Here is a 23,785-nt window from a genome sequence, read left to right on the forward strand (position 1 = left end):
CATCTCAGACTTCCACACCAGGTAATAAAAATATCGTGGGCTTTTCTCCTATTCTTTTCAAAATAAAAACAATGCTTGTGGAGGTCTTAACAGGGGAGAGCAATAAAACCAGCTTTTGCTCTGCACAGGAAGGTGCTATGCTATTCTCGTTAATTACTAAAGCAGTGACGCACGGGGCCGAGCGCTCCCTTGAAGGCAGGGAGGAGTTCATTCCAGGCCACCAGGTGCGACTCGGGGTCTCGGGCTCAACAAGGGCAGCTGTGGCTTCCAGAAGGAATTCCAGCCCTGCCAGCTCTTCCCCAGCCAGGAGGCAGAAAGGACGGGTCTCTCTTTCCTGGAGCTCACAGCCCCGTTCAGACCCGTCACCTTGCAACAACGAAGGACAGCACAGCCCCGGCTGCTTTGAGCTCATGTCTCCAATGACCTCTGTACAAACCGAGGACAAAGAAGGGAAACCCAGCACGCAGTAACTCCCCCGGGGCCGAAGCTCCGAAGAGCTGACCTGGGCGGCCGTCCATCCATCCCTATTCTGAGCCGAGCACCGACCCCTGCGCTCCCTCCCAGTGGAAAATAACTTGAATCCTCATCCCAGAGCCGCAGTTCCAGTTTAAAACCTGAAAAGGCCAGGTTCTCGTTTGCTGGAGCCTCCCCGCTCCTTGGCAGCCAGCCCCCAATGGATGCTACTCCCCGCTTCTCTGGCTGGCTTCGAAGAGAGAAAGGTACCCACTGAGCACGCAAGTACTGGCCTGCTGTGCTGGGAGAGAACAAAGACTTTGCACAAAGAAGAGAGTTAGTGCTTCTAAGCCCTGTGGCCACTCGCTCCGGGGGAGGGGGGGGGGGCGGCTCCAGGCGCCAGAGTCTCCTGGAGAGGTGCACGGTGCCAAACCCCCTCCTCTGCACACTGGGAAATGACCAGAGTGACCCACACTGGCCCTGAAATCCTGGACTCTCTCCAGGGGCCTTCTGCTCAGTGAGGGGGGGGGACGGGGGAAGAGGCCAAGCAGTGGATTCCAGAGATGAAAAGCTGCCCCTCTAGGGACTGAGACACAGGGCCACAGACGAATACACGTTACCCATTAAGGGGCGCCGGATAATCACCGTTTGTCAGCCTTTTATATTGTGCAGTGAAAAATTACCAGGATTTTAGCTTTAGACACACACACACACACACACAATCTAGAAGGATTTTACATTCAGGTTTTCTCTTCTCTAAGCTGAGCTGTCTGACAGGGAGCTTCCTTAGAGGATTTTGATGCTTGTGCCTGTCCATTCTGAAGAGCACGGTGGTGGGTTTTTCCAGATCCCTGACACCTGGAACCCGAGAAAGCCACAGGAAATCCCACCAGCAGGCCAGGACGATCGCTCCGGGAGCCAACTCAGCTCAGCAAGTCTCTCCTGAGCGTGCACAGAACCCACCGAGGCGTTACAGCTGCAGCCCTGCCCTCCGGCCACTTACACTCGACTGTTCGCGCCAGTGGCTCTAAGTCAACTCGGTCTAGGATGAGCAGCACGTTAGATACCCAGGGCCGGCTCCACAGACTGCGACCCAGGCGGGCACCCGGGCTCCCCGCTGGGAAGGGCCCTGCACTTGGTTCAATGCTCTTGCTGCCCCAACTTGAAAGTCTCAGTAATCTTTCAGGTAGGGGCTCGCTGTTCATGTTGCGCTGGGCCCTCTAAATAAATCCTACGGCCGGTTGTGGAGGTACCTGACGAGTTACGTAATCGGGACTGAAAGGAAAGAGAGATCACGCCCAAAGCGCCTCTCTTATTCCTGGGATCTGGGGCCGCTAAGGAGCAAATACCCAGAAATGGCATCACGCCTCGGGTCTGAGCTTATCGTGGGCTTGCGCAGGGATCTTTCCGAGAGCGTTTCGGAATCAGAACGTTGCTTTCTGCACCAACGAGCAGCTTCCGGGGGCTTCCGTGGGCCCGTTGATCCTAACTCTGATCCACAGCAGCATCTCCTCCGATGCAGCTTTGCCTGACGATTTAAACAACAAGGGCCCTTCACTTACCACGCGAATGCGATTACACACTGTTCCCAGAGTCCAGCCACCGCGCCCTCAAGTGGAGGCCCCTTCTGTGAAATTTACGGCTGAGGCTTACACCCTTCTGGCCCCTTTAAGTGGGCAAATCTTTCCCTTAGTTGAGCGACGGGCTCCTTCCACAACCTGCAAAGAAGATGAGGCCCTTGGACGAGGGCCCTGCTCTGTTAGTTTTTACAGCCGTCTCCAGGACCGTGAGGCTTAAACACCATTTACAAACAAGCTTAATTTTAACCTTCCTTTGTGGAGAATGCAAAATCAATTAAGTATCTGCTGATAATGCCCTCGTATCTCGTTTTGGTGGCATCTCACAATTAATGCTGCCCGTGAGGCCGACACACCGAGCAGCCTCACACATGCCTTCTGGTTATTACGAGCGTCAGTCTGACCCCCAGCTGAGCGCAGGGGGCTCAGACACAGCCTGCTGCGTGGGGATTTTGAATTTTTAAGAAATCGGTTTGTAGATGGCTTAATTAAAACACACCAGAGCATAATTCAGTGGGAGTGGAGCAGGTATCTTCCCGACCCGCAAAGCACCTCCCGGTCTTTCACCAGGAAAACCAACCGCGCTCACAAACGGGAAGGGACACGGCGACAGATCGTCTCAGCCAACCGCCTCACGTGGCAGTTGAGGAAAGAGGTTCGGAGAGGTCAAGGAAGCAGCCCCAACACACAGAGCAGTCAGGGAGAGCTGGGAGCACAAGGGTCAGGACCTGAACCAAGGAAGGCAGCCCTACGAGGTAAGGGCGCGCAACCTCTGAAGCAACACTGCCTGGGTTCAAATCCCACTCTGTCACTCACCAACTGCCAGAACGGGGGCAGGATGAACGTCTCGGGCCTCAGTTTTCACATCCGTTGAGTGGGAGTGTCAAGCGCGTCTATATCAAAGGTTGCTGAGAGTAATCAGAGTGCAGATAAAGGTTAGCACGAGCGCCCAAAGGTTGGCTACCGTGATCAGAACCCAAGCTTCCCGATTCCCTGTCCTGGGCGCCAATGCACTGCACTGTTCTTTACGGTTCCTTAGATCTGAGCATCTCTCAGATCTGGGAAAGGAAGCTGTCCATGTTCATGCACCAAGGCTGCGGGCCCACCGAGCACCACGTGGGTGCCTGGAGGATGTGAAATGCACATATCGCGGGTCTCCCAGGATTGGTTGACCAGTGGAAATGAATTTTAATTGATGACCAATCGGAGGAGATCCAAAGACAATCTAAAACATAAACGACAGCACTGAAGTCTATGAAATTCTAAAGTGCTGTGGATCCCTCCATGTAACAAAATTAAGCGGCAACAGGGGGCGCCTGGGTGGCGCAGTCGGTTGAGCGTCCGACTTCAGCCAGGTCACGATCTCGCGGTCCGTGAGTTCGAGCCCCGCGTCGGGCTCTGGGCTGATGGCTCAGAGCTTGGAGCCTGTTTCCGATTCTGTGTCTCCCTCTCTCTCTGCCCCTCCCCCGTTCGTGCTCTGTCTCTCTCTGTCCCAAAAATAAATAAACGTTGAAAAAAAAAAAAAAATTAAGCGGCAACAGAATAGCGTCTGTAGTTAAGTAACAGTATTTTACCAACGTCAGGCTCCTGACTGTGATAATGTCCTACGGTTACGTAAGACGCTATCGCTGCGGGAAGCTGGTTGAGGAGCACACGGGGACTTAGTAAGTACTATTTCTGCAGCTTCTTGGGGGTCTCAAATTATTTCACTGTTTTTCTTTTTAATTAATTAATTTATTTTTTTTTTTTAATTTTTTTTTTTTTTCCAACGTTTATTCATTTTTGGGACAGAGAGAGACAGAGCATGAACGGGGGAGGGGCAGAGAAAGAGGGAGACACAGAATCGGAAACAGGCTCCAGGCTCCGAGCCATCAGCCCAGAGCCCGACGCGGGGCTCGAACTCACGGACCGCGAGATCGTGACCTGGCTGAAGTCGGACGCTTAACCGACTGCGCCACCCAGGCGCCCCTAATTAATTTATTTTTGAGAGAGAGAGCACGGAAGGAGCAGACAGAATCTCCAGCAGGTTCCACACTGTCAGCGTGGAGCCCGACATGGGGCTCGAACTCGTGAACCCCGAGGTCATGACCTGAGCCGAAGTCAGACGCTTAACTGACTCAGTCACCCAGGCGCCCCAGTCTCAAATTATTTCAAAATAAAAAGCTACAATTAAATCACAAGGCAACGTCTAGGAATGCCAAAAGACTAAGGGGATTCGTGGCAAGTTTTCAACAGGTCAACACAGGCACAGTTTCCAGGCGGGACAGCCCCACGCAAACTTGGGAGGAGATGCCGAGTGAACATCTGGAATGATTCTAAATCGAGCTCTACAGGAAAAAAAAAAAAAAATTGTTTCTCTTTTGTTTTTCCATTTACTTAAACTCAGAGAAATCCATGTTCTGTCCATAGTTTAAAAACTAATCATAGGGGCGCCTGGGTGGTGCCGTCGGTTGAGCGTCCGACTTCAGCCAGGTCACGATCTCGCGGTCTGTGAGTTCGAGCCCCGCGTCGGGCCCTGGGCTGATGGCTCAGAGCCTGGAGCCTGTTTCCGATTCTGTGTCTCCCTCTCTCTCTGCCCCTCCCCCGTTCATGCTCTGTCTCTCTCTGTCCCAAAAATAAATAAACGTTGAAAAAAAAAAAAAAACTAATCATAAACAATATAAAATGGGGCTGTACGTCACCATCGCTAACGATAAACATTTCTAGGGAAGCTTTGCAACATTATACCCTTAAGGATGTCCAGGGGGGGATGAGAGAGATTTGAAGCCTATGAAAATAAGTGATAGAAATAATCTGTGGAGGGGGCCAGAACACCGAATAGGGCGCTCCCATTTGGGAACATGGGTTCCTATGGGATCTGGGGTGGGAAGGGAGAGGATTCTGAGAAAGAGACATGAATGGCAGGTCCCTCAAGGAGCAAGGTTATAACAGATGATGGGAAGGAAGCTCTGGGAGTAGCACAGGGAGTGGGGCAGAGCCTCCATCTGAGACAGTTAAGAGGAAGCCGAGTCGTGAGGGACTTGGTCAAGGCCAGGCAGGAAAGCAATACTCCAGGAAGAGGCCATGCCTGCACAGGAATCTGCTTTGCCCCACTTCCCCGCCAAAGGGTCCCCTCTGCCAGAAGTGGGCCGCTTGGAGCCGTCACAAATTCAAATCATCAGCCACACGCTCACCTTTGGGAACTCACGGCACCATTTCGGTCTTGTGTGGATGAGTGTGGGTTCAGCTGTCCACCCTGAGACTTTGCCCTCAAGCGTGTGTTTGCATAAAAATAACTTCTGCTCACAAGCCAAACCCTCAGGGAGAGGACAAGGAGGATGGGGGTTTCTCCTGCTCCCCCCCCCCCCACTAGCCATTTGGACAAGTGTTGTGCGGCGAGCTGTAAATGGTAATTTGGAGGAAGACAGAAGCATGGACGTCAACCCAAGTACGGTAGAAACCAAGTCCTCTGACCAGCTCTCCCATCCCATCAACTGGTCCCCTGTTGGGGTCTTGTAACTTGCTGTTCCCTCTGCCTGGGACACTCTTCCAGAGCTTCAGGTGGTAGTGCCTTCTCATTCAAGGGTCCGCCTACTTGTCACCTTCTCGGAAAATCCTTCCCCGATCACCCAGTCAGCCACTGCCCATCGCAGACACTTCTGACTATCTGTTCTGATACTTGGGAAACTGTCTACTCTCCATCTCTCCCCATGAGAGTTCCAGCACAGTGGCAGGCACAAAGTATTTCCTCCATCAGGAAAATGACTTTTAAGGGGAGGTACAGAGCCTGCGTCAGAAGGGCTGGGGAAGCAGAAGGGTCAGGCTCCCAAATACTCTTCACCAATGGCGCTGAAGGATCGGGGGCAAATCATTTCACCCCCACAGGTCTCAGCCTCCCCGGCTACAAAAGGGCTGTGAGTAGGCTAGGAAAATGAACCAGCTGACCTGTAAGACCTTTGCTTTCCCACACGCTGGGTCGAGGTTTTCAATTATCCAATGTACCCTTGCCTTTCTTCCCTTCATCCATGTGTCCGTCCATCCATCCATCCATCCATCCATCCAATCATTCTTTGCCATGGGCTAGACCCTGGGAATATAACCTTGAGTCAGACACAATTCTGGTCTTAGCAGAATAAATAACCTCGACCAGCAGATGGAAAGGAAGTAATTCCTGCACAACCAGCTACGTGCCAAGGGAGATTCTCAGATCGCTGGCTGGGCCGCCGTGGAGATGGTGCCGGGGCAGTTCCCAGAGAAGGAAAACAGACCCACGATCCCACAGATGCAGCAGAGTGATGGAAAATGTACAATCATCACATCCAAGGAATCCAGTCCAGAAACACAAAGAGAGTCACAGTCCAGGTCCCAACACAGACTGGGGACAAAAAAGGCTCATCCCTGAGGATCGCTGTCCCCCTGTTGGCCACGGAAGGATTGTAATTCTCCCTAGAAGAATGATTATAATCACTGCCTGATTCCATCAACGGTTCTCAGCTAAAGAGCTTAACATGTGCCTACACACGCAGGTGCACGGGCACACGCACAGCTGTCCAGGGCCCCCCCCCCCGCCCCAAAGCCGTGATGAAGGACTGGAGTAGGTGTATTTCTTTCGAAAAGCTCCATGGGAGTTCCGATGCAGCACCCTGATTTACAGCCAGAGAGCTTCCTGCAAAGTTTACTTCTCACTGCAATTGTAGAAGTGCATGACAACATCAATGACAACGAGGTGTATCCGTGGGGATCTCGACGGATGGACTTTCTGAAGCCTCCAGAACATCCCGGCCATAAAACACTTCTATCTACTGCATCAGAATTTAAATGGCACCTGAAAACAAGTGCATGAGAAGCTAGAATGGGGACACGGCTCAACACTTCAGGATGAACCCCCAGCCACGCAAGCCGCCCGCCCCAGGAGGTGTCCCCGCCGGGCCGCGCAGGTCCGCCGATGCTCTGGCCCAACATAATGCTTCAAAAACAACTTCATAATGTACCCTGAAGTCACAGCCACAGCCCCTTGTTTATGGGCTCAGCCAGATCAGATAAAATTTCATTCTCTGAATTGGTTCCTAATTTAATTATTCCCCGGATAAGCGTTGGCCTCCTGTTGCCGCAGGGAGAAAGAACGAGAAGGCGCTGGCGCCACAAGCCGTAGCTCTTGTTTGGCAGCTGGTGGCGGACCAGCCACTCTCCGGCCTCCATCAGGTCAGAGGGGGGTACAACAGCGGGCTCGGGCAAGGTGGTCACCAACCGTCCACCCCACGCCAGTCAAGAGGGTGACCGGGTTTTACGAAGAGCTTAGGAAGAACATTCAGGACAACTGAAACCAGGGCTGAGTCCTGGCTCCGTGTGACCTCTTGGGGCCTCAGTTTCCCCATCTACAAAATGGAGCCAGACTATGATCCCCTGAAGGCCTTTCCTAGCTCTAATAAATTCAGACAATTCAGATGGGAAACAGAAACCCATCGGAGAATTAAGCCTTCCCTAGGGCCAGGAAAAGAGCATGTAAAAAAATAAATGAATCTTATTATTAAGAGCAACTAAAAATATCTCATAAACCATAACCCTAGGAATGGAAACGTGTGTCCACACAAAAACTTGTACATGAATGTTTATAGCAGATTACCAAGACTCCAAAGTCGGAGACAACCCAAACGTCTATAAAATGTGATCCATCCATCCAATGGAATACGATTTGGCCACCAAAAGGAATGTCATACTGGTACATTCTACAACATGGGTCAACTGTAAAACCATGATGCTGAGTGCAAGCCAGTTACGGAAAAACCCGAAAAACAAAAACAAAACAAAAAACAAAAAGCGCACACACACACACACACACACACACACACACACACACGTATTATTTATACGATTCCAGTCATACACAAGTCCAGAGCAGAAAAACTGATAGAGACAGAAGATGCCTCACTGCTTAGGACTGGGGGATCGGGGGGCTGTGCATGAGGGAAGTGGGGGCTGACCGCGAATGGGCAAAGGCTCCCTTTCTGCGATGATGGAATGTTCTCAAATTGAATGTGGTGCTGGCTGCACAGATCTGTAAATACACTCAAAACTACTGAATCATATGCTTTAAATGGATGGATTTAATTTAAATGTGAGGTACGTGAGCGGACTGTATCTCAAGTAAGCTGTTTGAAAAGGGAAGAGGTTAGGAGCGCCTGGGTAGCTCAGTCGGTTGGGCGTCCGACTTCGGCTTGGGTCGTGATCTCGCGGTTTGTGAGTTTGAGCCCCGCGTCGGGCTCTGTGCGGACAGCTCGGAGCCCGGAGCCTGTGCCTCCCTCTCTCTCTGCCCCTCCCCCACTCACACTCTGACTCTCTCTCCTTCAAAAATAAATAAACATTAAAAAAAATTTTTAAACGAATAATAATAAGGGAATAGGTTGAATGGACAAAAAAAAAAAAGCAGTCTGTTGCATAATTTTGAAAAATAAATTCGATGAGAACTTTGTGAGCTCAATATACCTACACACATATACATATACACACATCCACACGCGTGCACACACACCTCCCCAAACGGTTCTATAGCTTCAGGGCTGGTCCAAGAGGCACAAGGCTGATTTTCAGTGGGCAAATCTCCTTCTTCCACAATCCAAAAAAACCGCTGACTCAGACGTGGGCAGGCCTGCATTTTTCTACTGATTTGTTTCAGTTTTAACGGCCGAAAGCAAATTTCCTTTCTACCCCTAATGGCAACCGAGATTCCATCTAATTTTTAATACCTCATTTTACTACATCATTAATGCATCAATTACAATGCAAATTCTGTCCAAGGCAAAGGATCCCTGGATTTTGCAACAGTCGACCTGTGGGCGAATGATTTATTTTATTTTATTTTATTTTTGCCTGGAAGGTGCTTCTGGCGAGGAGGTCTCATTTGCTAAGTGCTCATTGTCTTCTGCACACCTTTCCACATCTAATTTCTCACAGAGACTGCTCCAGCGAGTACAAATAGCTTTTCAAAGTTAGGACGACACAAATGTCAGGCTGCTCCCACTCTCATTAATCAGAGCGTCCCTTCAGCCTCTTATTTATTCCGACTGATAACTTGCTTAGGCAAGTTCAGCATGTCCTAAAAGCAGCTATTTATTTCCTCTGACTCTCAGGACAGTGCATTTGGATCGCTGGCCCAATCCGGGGTCGCGCAGGGCCCTTCTGGATCAGACAATCTTTTATTAAGAACTGTGACAGGGAACGAGGTGGGGGTCGCATCACCGTGGGCTGGGCTAAAGATGACCACAGAAAAGGCAACCGTGAGTTTCTCGCACTTCAAGAACACCCAGACACCCAGGAAGTGGTCCTTCCTAAACGCTCACCATTTCTGAGGCAGGACAATGTTTCTTTCAGATAAGGAACGTTCACTGATGGGTCAAAGTAAGAACCAAACATGGAAAGTTCCACGCTTAACACTGGATGGCCCATCAGGGCAGTGCTGGAGCTAGCATCCCAGCTCTCCATACCTCTCTCCTCACACCGTCTCCCTGCCTCGCTTCCTCTCCCACGTGCGGCTCAGCATCCCTGGAGCCCAAGGAAGGAAAAGTTCCCAAGCAGAGGGAGGCCTGACACTCCTTCCGTCAAGATGCTCTTTTCAAGATGGCGATGGGAAGGACCAGAGGGTTCCTGCTGCCTCAACCGAGTCCGGTCCTAAAGTAACAGCGCGCAGCGTCCGAGGAGGAGCTGGTCCCAACCAAGGGGAGGATCCTGAGTAGCTGGGAAGCAGGGACAAGTAGACCCTGGTACCAGAGAACCAGGGGCCAGAGGTGGGGTCCCCCAGGCCCTGCCAGGAACCCCCGTGTCCCCTTCTCCTCTGCCCTCCACCCTGTGATGATGGAGAGTTTGCCGGGGGGGTTGGGGACAAGCCTAGATTTGGGGCTGGCTGACATATCACCCAGGTTGGCTGTCTCCAACAGGCCGGCTGACTTCCACTTCTCCATTTGTTGAGTCACTTGGAGACAGGGTTTCCATCTGAGGCTGCCACCCTCCAACACACACACACACACACACACACACACACACACACACACACACCACTGGAAGCAGAGGTCCTAGCCCAGCACAACTGCAGCCCCCCACCTCTCACTCTGGAGAAGAGAGCGGAGACCAGCTAAGTGGTAAAACTCCATCTCCACCAAATGTCTGACAAAGCAGGGCTGTTCTCTGGAAAATGAAAAGGCTAACCCGTCCCCAAGAATCTCATGGAGGATGACATCCCACAGAGGCCTTCGGAGTTCAACCATGAACCGGAAATGAGAACGTCCTGCCCCCCGCCTCCTCCAGACCACAGAACGGACCCCAAACGCCCATTCTTCTCCACATCTTCCTAGAGCAACAATAATTCTGAAATCAATGTCTGGTTACGTGGCCCAGAGATGAGCCAGCTGTGGTCCATCCCCTACCTGGGATGTCCAGGAAACTGAGGTCAGAGGAGCCACACAATCCCACGGGACCGGGGCCCAAACCCGGCCATCCTCAGAGTGGCTGCTGCTTACCAGAACATGATCTGGAATGCACACTGGGAGGCACAATAGCTCAGCCCAGACTCCCCAAGGCAACCCCGCTCTTTGGTAATCCTGGAGCTCCCTTACGTGCACAAGCAAATATGGTTGTGTGTGTGTGTGTACATTTGGAAGACTCTTTATATAAACAGGTTCACAAATCAGAGGAAATAATCCTCTGTAGACCAATAGTCTGATTTGGGGTTTGGAAATTATGGCCGCAATAAATACACGCCAGGATATACTTTATATTTTTAATGCAAATATTTACATTCCAAACAAAGGCGCCTGGAATTTAAAGACAAGCCATTATGCCAGCTATAAGAAACACTAACAGCCCCCACATTTCTTCCCTGAGTAGCTGGCTCCTGTTTATATTTCTGAAACACCAACCAAATTTCCATAACATTTCCCCCCAAGGCTCTCAAGACACATACACACACACAAAGCTGTTTAGTGGCCCAAAACCCTAATGCCAGGAAATCCAAGGTTATTGCACGAGGCTCTTGACTCCTTCAAAAATTTAGTGGCAAGCGTTAACTCCTGTACCGGGGCACCAAATCGGGGACTCTTTTCTACCTTCCGGGTGCACGCCCAGAGGCCCGCGTAAGATCCGTAACGGTCCCGGAGAAATGGGTTTTTGAAAGAATCATTTTCCTTAGTTCAATAAACGGCAAGCCTCCCCCGACTCTTTGCGGGCCTAGTTGTAAGCGGGTCCCCTAGAAACCTTCCTCAACCTTGAGAGGCTCCCCGGGCTAGGGAAAGCAGACGGCACTCAGGAAATTGGAAGATGATGCAAGGTGAGATAGGTTCAAGGTGGAGTTCGAAGCAGAACACGGAAGGTCAGAAGAGGAAAGTAACACTTGGACGGGGGACAAAGGGGCTCAGGGGAGATGTGGCAGAGATGATACGAGTTACTGGCAGAGGTTTCCTGAAGGTGGCGATGGGGTCCCACGGGAGCGGAGGGGCGGGGGGCCAAGGGGAGGCAGACGCGGTTCTCCCGGCCAGGCTCATGGTCAGCACATACCTCCACTCCTTGTGAACTGTCTCACGGTTTAGAACGCAGCCTCGGGGTCCACGGCTAATCATTTACTCACTGTGGCGATCACTCCCACGCTCTGCAGATACAAGTAGCCGACAAGGCCTTGCTGCCTAACTTCAATGCCCTCCTGCCCTAATGGACACCATCTGTCAGCCCCCACCAAGGGCCAGGCCCCGGGGTCCACACTTACTACTGGATGTCAGCAAGGGACTCGTCTTGCTCGCTCCTGATGTCTCCTCCCACATGCACAGCATTCCGCCTGTGTGTCTACACCCGGTGGTATCTACACTATCCCAGGAGTGTGGAACGAGGATCTGGATGTGAGTGACCCAGTCTTGCCTTTTCTCACCCTGAGCAGGCCTGCCACCCCACCAGCTGCCCGGGGAGGTGGGGGCTGCCCCCAGGGCAGCTGCAACCTCCCCATTCTGCCTGTGACTGGGGGGGTGGGGGGGCCAGGGGGCGCCCTCAGTTCGGGACTACGATGCCCCCATGCCCACCAGCTCAGCCACATTCTCCAACGTAGGCTTCAGTCGAGGACAGATGCCACATTTTTATCTCCACTCCTCTCTCTCTCTCTCTCGCTTCAGAAGCTGTCCAGGAAGAGGGGCTCAATTTGGGGAGCTCCCTGGAGCCCTAAATTGTGCTACTTCTAATACTCAAAACACAATACAAAGTAGAAATCATTAACCCCCTTTACCAAAGACAAAACTGAGGCACAAGAAGGGTAGGCCAGTCGCTCAGGGTTACGGTAAAGGAGCAAAGAAACAAAGGATGGGGCGCCTGGGTGGCTCATTCAGTTGAGCCTCTGACTTCAGCTCAGGTCACGATCTCATGGTTCCTGACTTCTAGCCCCGTATGGGGCTTGCTATTGACAGCATAGAGCCTGCTTCGGATCCTCTGTCCCTGCCCCCCTCTCCAAAATAAATAAACATTAGAAAGAAAAAAAAGAAACACAGGAGGGACTCCCACCCTGGTCAGCATGGTGCCAGGCTCACCCACCCCCTGAGCTGCCCCGCCAAGGGTCTCTAAGGGACTCAACACCCAGGCTAAAAGAACGTCTGCATGGAGGCACCAAACATCTGATTCACTGCAAATGTGAAGGGGCTGAAGTTCACTTCCATCAGCGTGTGTGAGTAAACAGGTGTCACGAGGGGCAGACAGAGCTCCCCGGCCCCTCCCATCGAGGGCATGAGACAGGAATGCACTTCTGCAGACCTCTCAGACTCTGGGATGCAGGTTCCAACCTGAGAGCACAGATGCCCCAGGCCCTCGGGGCGGGTCCCCACAAGGGCACAGCAGAGCAGGACAGAAGTTCCCCCGTGACCCGGGGCTGCCCTGGCAGGGACAGAATCACCACCCCTCACGGTCTTCCCCTCCTGCTCCAGACCACCACTGTCTTTTCCACCCCAGGGAGCAGACGAATCAAAAGGAGGGTATCCCATTTCAAGAGAAAATGTAAAAAGACCAGGTTCCAGCACAATGTAGGAAAAAATAATTATGCCTGGTCTGCATCTAATTATTTGCCCATGTTGGGGTAGTTTCCAGGCACCTGGGTGACTAGGCTGCCTGCTTCAATATTTTCACCACAAACACAATTCTGGAAAGTGTCCAAGTTTCCATTATAATGACACCCTCTACTCCTGATGATCTGCCAACCTCGCTTTCTTCCGAGAGCCGAAAGGCCGGGGCCAGGACGAGTTCTAGAAACGTAGAATAGGTGTCAGGGGGAGCCCTGGGCCAGCAACGAGGCCCCTGCAAGCCTGCTCAGGACTCTTGGAAGCTTACGGTGGGGCTCAAGATGTAACATCCGAAAGCAAGCTGTCCCCGCACGTCTCTGGCGAGAGCTGCCTGATCTGCCCTCTGCTTCATTGTGACAAGTGGGGAACACAGCCGAACTGACCCACGGCCTCCCCACGGTGTCCGGTGAAAGGGTCACAAAGTGACCGTTTACCCGGCCCCTGCTCACACACACACACACACACACACACACACACACACGAAGCAACAGGCCCGAGAGCTAAAGCAGCCAGCCAAAGAAAACCTGAACAGGATCTACAGGATCTAAGGTGTCCTGGGGCTCCTGGCCTTACGAGGTGCCGAAGGCAGAATCTGTTGAAATCGTGCGCCCCCTTCTGAAATACACACACCTATCATCTTCATCAAAAGTTGTCCACGCAATTTCCGGGCGTTCAGAGGCGTCCTCTGTCCTTGGTTATGAGCTCCAGCACTCAAGAGTACAAGAGTGCTTCCTGTGCGCCAGGCCCTGCTCCAAGCACCTGGCAGGTGTCGACTCACGTAGGAGACAGCGGCCCATCAGGCCGGGGGACGAAGTCACTCCAGACCACTGCGACCTCAGAGCCGCTAACCATGTCCTTCCTGCCAGCGGTGTTACATAACCAACTTGTGCAAGCTTTGCCTTGCCCACTAATTGGGTGCTGCCCTGGCTGTGTGCTTCCTCTGCCCCCCCTCCCCCCCCCCCTCCCCGGCCCAACCCAGCACACTTGGCCCTGGGCCCACTCCTGGGGCGACGCATCAATGCCTCCCATCATCTCCACCGCTGAAATGCCTGAGGTTCCTCACACCCCTTTTGAAACCAGCAGGGACTGAAAACCTGCTTTCCAGGGCCACCTCCCCCTAACGTAGCACTTGCTGATTCACACCCACCTTCCCCTTCTGGGGAAGCCACAGTTTTTACCCTGTACCCTGTCTTCTTTCCCTCCAGACCCCGCTGTCGTTCCCTCATCCTTCCTCCTGGACACCTGGGTGGCTGAAAGCTCGGTCTGTGTGATCTCAAGCAGCCTCCCCGCCCTCTAATAGAGACAAAGGGGGACACCTGTCCGACCTGCCTGGCACAGGGCCAGCTGGGAACCAGTGGGGACCCAGCCAGTGACAGCTGTTGTGACCAAATGTCCGCCTCCCCAGCCCCCATATGTCAAAAAAAAAAAAAAAAAAAAAAAAAAAAACTGTATTGGCCCAAATCAACACAAAGCCTTTACTTTTCTTCCTAGCTACCTAGATGGGATAGACTAACTAGATAACTACCACCTTTAAGCTTGTTTCATGCTGTGAAAACACGGGTCATCTTCTCCGGCTTTATTGTAAAGGAGGAGCATCTCGGGAAGGAAATCAGACCTCCGCACTGGAGAACAATAAAGAAATACATTGTGCACGTCAAAACACTCGGTCTCCTGATCCCTGCTCGGCTAAGCGAGAACACAATCTCCTGGCTCACGTGACAGGCACAAAATCACCCACGGAAGTAACTGAATATACTCCCCGGCATCCCAACAGACACACTGGAAGGGAAGACAGGCGGCATGATTCTGAACAATGACTGAAAGCATCACTGCCAAACGACATACTGCTGGAGAGATGCCCGCCAGCTGACTGCTCACTTAAGTGACACTCCCATGCCAGCTACTACTGTTAAGTTTTATTTATTTATTTGAGAGAGACAGAGACGGCACGAGTCGGGGAGGGGCAGAGAGGGAGAGAGAGAATCCCAAGCAGGCTCCACGCTGCCAGCACAGAGCCCGGCGCGGGGCTCGCTCCATCCCACCAACTGCAAGATCATGACCCAAGCAGAAACCAGGAGTCCGAGGGGCGCCTGGGGGGCTCAGCCGGTTAAGCGTCTGACTCCTGATTTCAGCTCAGGTCACGATCTCACGGTTCGTGAGCGGGAGCCCTGCGTGGGGGAGCTCTGCACCAATGGGGTGGAGCCTGAGATTCTCTCTCCCTCTCTCTCTGCCCCTCCCCTGCTCATGCTGGCTCTCTCTCTCTCTCTCAAAATAAATAAAACTTAAAAAAAAAAAAAAAAAGGAAAGGAAAAGAAAAGAAACCAGGAGTTAGACGCTTAACTGGCTGAGCCACCCAACTTTCCCCAGCTACTACTTTTAAAGGTAGTGTCTGCTTTTAGAATTTAAGAACATTCCCGTCTCTGACACATGGTTCCAAATTGTATCTTTGCAATCCTGGACCTAGAGGCACTAGGAAGGGGATGGGGTCCAAACATACGGACAGGAAAAGCGAGAGCTGCCAACCACAGAGAGTGTGTGTTCTGGGGGTTTCCGAGAGGCTCCAGCCCCGCATGGTGGGATGCAAGGGCAGGTCCAGGAGATACAGATCAGGGGCAGGGGCTGACTCCCCACTTTCAGGCTTTCAACTGCTGTGAGCCTCGATTTCCACATCTGTCAAAGGAGACTCCTCCCCCAACAACCCACCCCTTCCAGCACTGTTCTTGCCCTACTGTCCTTGCCAGCTGGAGGTCTGTCCGTCCGGTACAAGCATTTCTGTCTGCCCCCCCTTCTGTAAGGGCTGGGGCTGTGCCCGTCTTACCACCGTAGCACCCCCAGATGCTCCACCCTGGGATCTATTTGGTAAATGAAATCATACAAAAAGTCTTAGTAGCGTCACTTCCCACGTGATGGGTCTCCATCAGGTAGCTACTGATTGAGTGTGTGACACACACATGTGTGACAGAGCCTGGCACATGGCGCTTAGTCCCTGGGCCCTTGGGGAAGGGGGGGGGGCGGTGAGCCACAAGTCCTACCATGTATCACATCTCCCTGATGGTAGGACACCCCTGCCATTATACAGACACGGGGCCAGATGTCAAACTTCAGACCTCCTGGCAATACAAGCACCCCAACCTTTTACTCCACTTCTAGAATGAGAACCCACACTCGAATGTCCACGCTTGAGAATTCTCCTGAAAACAAACAAGACCCGCCAAGTCTGTTTCTTCCCAACTGGCCGAGGCCGAGTCAAAGCTGCCCCCTCTAGGTGGGGCATGGTTCACCCATTCAGGGCAGCCCCAGACTCTCCCTCCTCTCCTTCTCCCCCTGCACTTGCAAAGGCGATTTCCAGCTGGGTCCTCCATGGCCTTGGACAACCACAATCTAATCACAGCCCAGACTAATCTAAAGCTTCTGATAGTGCAGGTTCAAAGGGCCTGAGGTTCCTGTGGCCCAGCTGGTTAACCTGGAGTTTCTTTTACACTCTTCTCCAAACACCAAATAAACACAATCCACCTCCCAACCTCTCCCAACCTTTCCTGCAAACACTGCCTCTTCCAGATGCAGGGATTAATCTTCTCTCTTTCTGGCAGGTAGAAAACCAAATGCCTTGCCTCTCCTGGCCAGGGGCAGCAGCAACAGAGGAGAGAAAGGTGCAGAAAGAGAAGGCTGCACCGAAGCCACAGCGACGGTGCTGGGATCCCTGGCCGAGATCCCACAAGCTCTAGTCATCAAAGAAAAGCAAGGCATACCTGTACCCCACTGTGGGCAGACCTGCCCCCTCCCCCTGCCCCGGCCATCCTCCCCCCACCCCTGCTCCCCATACCTGGATGAATTCATGCTGCTTGCTTCACCCACAAGCCAGCTCACTGCAGTCATGCATTGATCAGAAAAGACAGACGCTGTTGAATTTCCTTCCCAGGAGCCTAGAGACGGTTCTCCTGGGGACCTTGAAGGGAAGCCCAGACCCGCAGCTCTACTCCTGGCTCCAACCCACGCTGAGAGGGAGAGACCATGGCAAGCAGCCTCACCTTGCTGGCTCAGCCTCCTCGTCCAGGACGAGGCGAAAAGAACATTTTCCTGCCAATCTTCTAGGAGTACTGTAGAGAAAAACTTATTTGATAAAAACCACCTAATTAAAAGACATTTTTGTGCACACGCTATTTTAAGCAAAAGCATGTATGACTCCCATGTGTTTAGGTAGCAATCAAAACATCCCGATTCAACATTCAGTTTGTAAAACCCCTAAGCGCCACGTTCTGTAAGGGAGGATTCCTGATTTTCCAAGGGATGGGGGGGCAGGGAGGCTGGGATGGAGAGCGGGGTGGGAAGGTCCTAGAGGAACTTCGGGCAAATCTCCAAACCTGGGTTTCCTCCGGGGCCCCGCAGGGCGTGCACATGCCCTCAAGGTGCCTTTCTGCTCGGCGGGCTGGCTGCCCTCATGGCAACTGCCCCTGATAAAGTGGGGCTGGGGGGCACTACGGAGGAGCCCAGAAGCGGAGCCCCCCCCCCCCCACCCCGCTCCGCTTCACTGAACGCCGCGCCAAATCCCTTCCCGGGGCGTCCTGGGGCTTCCTGAGAACACAACTTCATCCCCCAAACTCCGCGCCATCAACTCACCCAGTGTGAACACGCGGGGGACGGGGCAAACGGGGGGCCCCCGGAGAGCTAGCCTCAGCCCCAGCCTCGCCGCCTGCTTCTCGAGCCTCCCTACGCGAGGCGCAGACGTCCAGCCGCCAGCAGCCGGCAACCGAGCCCCCGCCTCCTGTGTCTCCGCCGGCCTCTCCAGCCGCGAGGGCCACGCCAGGGCGCGGGGCGGGCGGGCAACGTGGGCACCAGGACGGCGACGGGGCGGCCAGGCAGCCGCGCCCAGGACCCAGGCGGCTCCGAATCCCAAACACACACGCACACACGCGCGCGCACGCCGGCCAATCCATTCGCCCAGAGGAGTCGGAAGGCGCTTTCCCAGCTCTTCATTCATTCCCCAAAGGCGAGGTTCCTTCACCCGGCCGCCTCCATCCCGCCCTCCCAGGGGGGCTCCGGGAGGGCCCACTGCGCCACGCGTCCTCTCCACCCGCACCCGCAGCCCAACACCCTGGCGCTCCGGCACGATCGCCGCCGCCTCCCCGGTTCCCCCACGGCTTCGGCGCCCCGCAGCCCCCGCTCCCCGCCGCCGCGCCGCTCAGACCTGCCGCGCTCGGCTCGCCGCGCCCAGCCGGCCGGGGCCGCCGCCGCCGCCGAGAAGCGCCGGCAACTCCCGAGTCCCGCCGCCTCCCGAGCCACGGCCGGCAGCCGGGAGGGGGCAGGGGGCGGAGGGCCGAGAGGAAGGAGGAGGGGGCGGGGAGCAAAAGTTCAGGCCGCTCCGGGCCCGGCCGCGCCCCCGTCTCCTCCCACGCCCGCCCCCGCGGTGTCCCCCGCCGGACCGGGTCCCACAGGCGTGGGTGCCTGGGGACCCCCCCTCCCCCGCCGCGTCCTCCCGCCTCCTCGGCCCAAAGCGCCCGTGGCACCGGAGCGGGAGGTCCGGGGGTGGCTGCCAGCCAGGGTCGGGGAGAGAGAGAGGCGGCTGCCCACTTACCTGCCCCGGGCTGCGCCTGGAAACTTCCCCGAAGTGCGCGGGGGAGCCGAGCATCTGGCTGGGGGAATTCCCGCCCCCCTCCCCCGACTACCACCACCACCCACCCGGCGCGCGCTCACACGGTGAAAGCACCGGTCTGTCTGTCGGTCGGTCCGTCCGTCCTCCGCCTGCAGCTTCCAGAGCGGGGCGGCGCGGGGGCGCCCCGACTCCGACTCCCGGGGCCGTTCTTCTGGGCAGCCGGCCCGTGCGTGCCCCGCGGCGTGCGCCCCCCGCCGGCCTCCGGCCGTCCGCAGCGCCACCACCCCTTCGCCTCGTCCCCTGTCCCCGAGCTCCGGCTGCATTCTCTCGAGCCAAGGAGGGGGCACGCGAGTCCCGGCGCCGCCGCCGCCGCCGCCGCCGCCGCCGCCGCCGGGCAGCCCTTCCCGCGGGGTCGCCGGCGCGCTGGGTGCCCGGAGGCGGCCGGGACCGGCGGCGAGGGGACGCCCCCGCTGATGTCCGCGGGGGGGGGGGGTGCGGGGGGGGCTTCGGGAGACTGGGCCGAGGGGCACGGGGCTCAAACCTGCCTCGGCTCGGCGCGCTCGCAAGTTCATTGTCTGCCTGGGCCGCCGCCGCCGCCGCCGCGCCGGGAGCGCCGCGGGGAGTGAGGCTGCGCGCAGCCTCCGCCGGCCCGGACTCCCTACGCCCAGCCCCGCCGCCGCCCGCGCCGCCCGCGCCGCCCGGCCGGAACGCGGAGGGGCGCCGGAACCCGGAGCTCCGAGCCAGACCTCCGCCAGCCGCTCCTCGCCGCCCCCACCCCCGCGCCTGGCACCCAACTTGTACCTGAGAAGCCGGAGTCCAGCCCCGGAGCCTCTGCGGCTCGGGCTCCGCGGGAGCGCGCCCAGCCCGGCGCCTCGAGCCCCGCATCCAGGGCGCGTCAACCTGACTCCCCGAGCGCAGGGAGGAAAAGTTTGGGAGTGACGTGCAGATGGCGAATGAAACCTCCGAAGAGAACCCTCCCCCCGCCCCATGTCGCGCTGACACAGCTCGAGTCTGGAATGTGAGATCAAGGCGTGTGCGCCGCGCGGTGGGTTTGGTCCCCGCCCCCTCCCCTTCCGAGTAAACACGGTTTGTGTGATGCGGTGATTCCAAATAGAAAGCAAACCGAAACCCCTGAAGTCTGCCCGCGACGCTCTGCCAGAGACATTTTTAACGAACTTGGCGGTCTGCAGCCAGCCCATACATTGATATGCAAGGCCACGGCGCTGGTGGGTTCTGCGCCGTCTGTTGTATTTTTGCAGCCCGCGAAGCCTCTCCCGGGCTCTTCGGCCCAGCCTGTTTGCTTCTACCGGGAGGGAAGGCTCCGCGGGACCGGGAGCCCTGCCGCAGTGGCCGGGAGGCTCCTGCTCCAGGAAACCACCTGGGCCGTCCCAGGCCAAGGAACCGGCCCCGGTGGTCGACTCCCTGACCCTTGACCAAAGATGCCATCAGTTAAAGAAAAGACACTGGGTTTTTGGAAGACTCAACTCAGGGGGCGCTTGGAGCAACCAAGCCCAGCCTCTCAGGAAACAGGTCCAAGGGACAGAAAAAAACCATCTTTGTCTTCAGTCACACAGCCTTTTGCCTGCCCATGTCCCCATGGCCATGGTCCAGCATCCTCTGGCTCAAAGCAGCCAGAAGTGGAGCTGATAGTGTTTCCTATGCTGCAGAGTGCTGGCCCGCCGCTGAGGGGTGCTTCCCGATGCTGCCTTTCCCCCTTTCCTCTTGTTCTGAAAAATCTGATCCGTATTGCCCCAGGCTTCCTCTCACCCCCCAGAAACTATAGCCTGCCCTGAGGTCGTCAACTTGTGCTCGGCCTCCATGGCAACTAATGCAGAGGTCACAATCAGAGGATTATAACTGCAGATGGGAAGCTGGATGAGAGGGGAATTCTTCAAAACTGTGTCTTGTTTTCCTGCAAATAATGCCTCTTACATAAAATCTACGAAGAAAGCGGCAGCAAAGAGACCAGCCTCGGAATCTCAGACTACATTGCGTTCTCCATATAGACTCCGCTTGGTGATTTTCGCTCATTATTATTATTTTTTTTTAAACGAAACCCTTTTTCTGAAAATACAATGAGCTGCTTTTTGCAGGGTTCACAATTCCCAATAGATGATGATGCCATTTTTCAAGGTCTTACACACGTTGTGGCTTCGGGGCTTATTTATTGGCTCCCAAGAAAAGCCTGCCTTTCAGTGAAGTTTATATACTCGAGTAATTGCATCGGGGGGCACAGTGCAGGGTGCTGTTAAAGAGGGTTAGTTGTACATGTGTCTGCAAGGGAGGCCCTGGGCCAGGCAGCTGTCAGAGCAGAGTGTGCAATGGGTTTAAACAAACACAGGGAAGGTTCTATGGAAACACTGAGGAGGAAATCCGCTCCTGTAAGGCTGTGTGGAACATTATTCCATGGCCACACATACCTCGGTCTTTCCTCTCCTCCCTCCAAGTAAACACATGACCCCGTTATGGAGATGGCTCCGGGCCCACCCAGATCACTTTCAAATTCAGGTGTCAGAAATCACAGTTGACACGGAGCAAATTGTTTTTGAGTAAAATCACGGTACCACTTTGATCTGAATTCCACCAGGGACTTTCCAAAGGTATTTATACACGTGCCTGAGATCAACCAGAGGGCAATTTTTGCCCTCCACACTCAACATTTCAAAAAATTACCCGGGAATTGCACTTTGCCTATGATTCTGGAGGGTTGAGAGAACACCCCAAAGCCAGACGTGTGAATGACCAAACAGGTAGACGGATGTGTAACTGAGAGAGAATGGAGCCAACATGACATTGGCAGCTAATGGGCGGAAACATGAAGATAATTTAAAGAAACAAATATCCCCTTCCCCATATGCACACCCTGAGGCTTCCATAACTCTGGAGTTAAAATGCCCGGGTTCAAACCATACCTCTCATACCTACTAGCTGAGTCCCTTGGGCATGTCACTTTCTGTTGGGACAATAGCACCTACTAGTAGTAAATCGGATCAGTGATCCCATGGGGATATTACACTTCCACACCCTTGTCACAGCCTCATAGAGCATGGAATATATTTCCCCATTCCAAGATTTTGGACCTGGCCGTATGACTCACTTTAGACAATGAGATTTTAGAGGATGTTAGTAAATGAGGAGATCGATATGTGTTGCAGGGCTGGGCTTCCTCTCTTGTGCTCTGGTGGCTCATAATGGGAAGAAGACATCCCAAGAAGCTGCCGTCTCTTCCAGCAAGGCTCCGGGATAACCACACATGGAGCAGACCCGAACTCAACCGGCAGCCTGGGACGAAGTCACCCCATCTACAGCTGGACGCAGAACTGCCTCAGCCAACCTACAGACGCATGGGCAAGGGAGGAAATGCTTGTAAGCCGCTGGAGTTTGTTACGCAGCATTATTGTGGCAGTAGCTGACTGATACATTCCCTTGGCGGGGGCTTATGTGAAGATTAACGTCAAAATGTTTGAAAAAACACTAAGCACAAATCTTGGCACATCGCAATCGCAAGAGCTCAGAAATATTAGCTATGATTAGCAGTCAGCATTATGGAAAGGAATTTTGTGCAGAACAGTCACGTAACAACTTTTTGGACCAATAAATTGAACCGGTGAACAGGTATTGCTTGAATAGAGATTCTATAGGACGCAGTGCAAACACATCAGAAAACTGGAAGGCCAGGGACCTCTCATGGCTACCGAGTCACATTCATTCACTCATTCATTCAGCAGACATTCCCTGAACACCTGCTCTGTGCCACACACACTGGAGTGAATATTGGAGCCGCCAAGATGACCAAGTCTCCATTCCCTCCTAGGGATGGGGACACACAGAGCCCCGCCATGTGATAAGCACTCTGCTAAGCACCTTCCTACTCTGCTAAGCACTTTCCTACTCTGCTAAGCACTTTCCTACGCTACATCCTTGGCCCCTCACAACAGCCTTGTGAGCCGGCCATGCTTATCCTCATTTTTCAGGCAAGGAGACAGAGGCTCAGAAACCGAACAACCCAGGAAAAGCACCGAAGCCTCTCCTATACCATTAGTGTGAGCGAATGCCAACGAATTCGAGTTAATGGCAGGCACGCCTGATGGGAAAGTGCAGCGAGAACCAAGTTAAGGGGTGAACACAGCGTGGGCCACTCTCCACGCCACGTACGTGCTAAGTGCTTTGGAAATAACCGAGGCTCCGAAGACCCAGGCTCTGAGCCACCAGCTGTCTATGAGACCTGGAGCCCTTCTCTGGCCTTCAGTGTCTCCAGCTGGAGGACTGAAAGCCACGGCCTGGCATTTTACAGAGCTGTGAACTCCAGACGAATTGCTATTGGGAGTCCCTTTGCAAGGGATTCGGGGATGGGAGTCATGTTTCTGAAAGGACCCGGACCCCACAATCTGAAAGTGGGGACAGCAGACCCCTCAGAAGGAAAGGAGATAAGGCCGGACCTTGAGCCCTACTTGCTACAGGCCCCAGCTCAACAGCAGAAACTTTGCCATTGGTCATTCCATTAGAGCATGGAGACCGGAGCCAGTGGGGTCTCCCAAGGGCCTCCCACTGCGATGCAAAAGCCACTGAAAGAAAACCAGTTTAAATGCCTAAGGCCATCATTATCAGCTGACGCCTTCATTTGCAATGAGCACTAGACCAGAGAACCAGAGAACCAGAGATGGGGATGAAGTTGCGATTCACTTTCACCTTGTCCCCACATTTGAGGTTGTTTCCAAGGGGACAGCATGGGGGTGGAGGGCTGCTGGAAGCTCCCCGTGCGGGGAGGGGCCGCACCTGGGTGTGAGGGGTCCTTGGGGATCCTCGCACAGGCCCTCGCTCTGTGGACCTGGCTTCAGATCCCTGCCACCAGCAACGACCTGCCTCCAGCCCTGTGACTTTGACAAATTTAGACTGCTCGGTAACCTGAAGTGCATTTCAATTTCATAAATTTAGAAATGCTCTGGTTAGACAGATCCCTTCTGCAGTAATGCATCCATTAAGCGCACTTTCCGCCAATTTTGGTATGCTAATCCATCACAAATCGACGTGAGATTTAGGTTCTTGTGAAAATTTCCTACACCCGATCCAAAAACCTCTACCGGATTGAGGGTACTAACCACTCACGGTTC

At 54.3% G+C, this 23,785-nt stretch overlaps 1 protein-coding gene across 6 annotated transcripts in view; it reads right to left on the minus strand.

Annotated features, from left to right (window-relative positions):
- Nucleotides 1-19,647, minus strand: part of CHST15 (carbohydrate sulfotransferase 15) — an 81,370-nt gene extending 61,723 nt beyond the window's left edge. Inside the window, exon 1 of one of the 6 annotated variants that reach the window (XM_045439152.1) lies at nucleotides 19,476-19,647. The gene's annotated coding sequence lies outside the window, so the exon portion shown is untranslated. Of the gene's footprint in view, nucleotides 1-5,203; nucleotides 5,922-17,701; nucleotides 18,060-18,269; nucleotides 18,364-18,760; nucleotides 18,925-19,475 lie in introns of those variants that run through there. The other 5 variants (XM_045439156.1, XM_045439154.1, XM_045439153.1 and 2 more) reach the window with 5 other exon arrangements.
- Between the last annotated feature and the right edge of the window lie 4,138 nt (nucleotides 19,648-23,785).

This window comes from Leopardus geoffroyi, chromosome D2 (assembly GCF_018350155.1).
Source record: "Leopardus geoffroyi isolate Oge1 chromosome D2, O.geoffroyi_Oge1_pat1.0, whole genome shotgun sequence".
NCBI classification, from domain to species: Eukaryota; Metazoa; Chordata; class Mammalia; order Carnivora; family Felidae; genus Leopardus; species Leopardus geoffroyi.